The 817-nt window shown below is 41.4% G+C and overlaps 1 non-coding gene across 1 annotated transcript; it reads right to left on the bottom strand.

The window, feature by feature from the left end:
• Positions 1-393: 393 nt before the first annotated feature.
• On the bottom strand, positions 394-467 carry TRNAT-UGU (transfer RNA threonine (anticodon UGU)). The gene has a single exon. It is a non-coding gene; the product is annotated as a tRNA-Thr (tRNA).
• Positions 468-817: the final 350 nt, after the last annotated feature.

Genomic DNA, 817 nt, shown 5'->3' with positions numbered 1-817 from the left:
ACAATTGCAATATCAGTAGAGACGTAGCCATGGTAAATTTGTGAGGTGATGATGGAAACAAAGAACTGCTGAGATTCAAACTCAGTGTCTCCTGTTTACAAGACAGGCGCTTTAACCAACTAAGCCACAGCACCACATGCTTACGATACAGAGTAGGCATGATAGAAAAGATAGGAGGTTTGTTTCTGAGATGATGAAAACAAAGCACTGCTGAGATTTGAACTCAGGGTCTCACGTTTACAAGACAGGTGCTTTAACCAACTAAGCCACAGGGTCACATGCTTACAACCTGAGCACTGGTTCATTTCTTACGCAGAAGAAACTCTTAATCTCACAATTGCACTATCAGTAGAGACGTAGCCATGGCAAGTTTGTGAGATAATGATGGAAACAAGGCACTGCTGAGATTCGAACTCAGGGTCTCCTGTTTACAAGACAGGCGCTTTAACCAACTAAGCCACAGTGCCACATGTTTATGATACAGAATAGGCAGATAGAAGGAATGCCACGGCAAGGACAAAAGTAGGAAACATTAGGAATGATTGAAAAGATAGCAAGTTTGTTTCTGAGATGATGAAAACAAAGCACTGCTGAGATTTCAACTCAGTGTCTCTTGTTTACAAGACAGGCGCTTTAACCAACTAAGCCACAGGGTCACGTGCTTACCACATGTATTAAAACCTGAGCACTGGTTCATTTCTTATGCAGAAGAAACTCTTAATCTCACAATTGCACTATCAGTAGATACGTAGCCATGGTAAATTTGTGAGATGATGATGGAAACAAAGAACTGCTGAATTTCAAACTCAGTGTCTCC

This window comes from Ranitomeya variabilis, chromosome 7, assembly GCF_051348905.1.
Source record: "Ranitomeya variabilis isolate aRanVar5 chromosome 7, aRanVar5.hap1, whole genome shotgun sequence".
Taxonomy (NCBI): domain Eukaryota; kingdom Metazoa; phylum Chordata; class Amphibia; order Anura; family Dendrobatidae; genus Ranitomeya; species Ranitomeya variabilis.
Note: the sequence above shows the minus strand (reverse complement) of the source record. Positions and strands in the feature narration are given on the sequence as shown.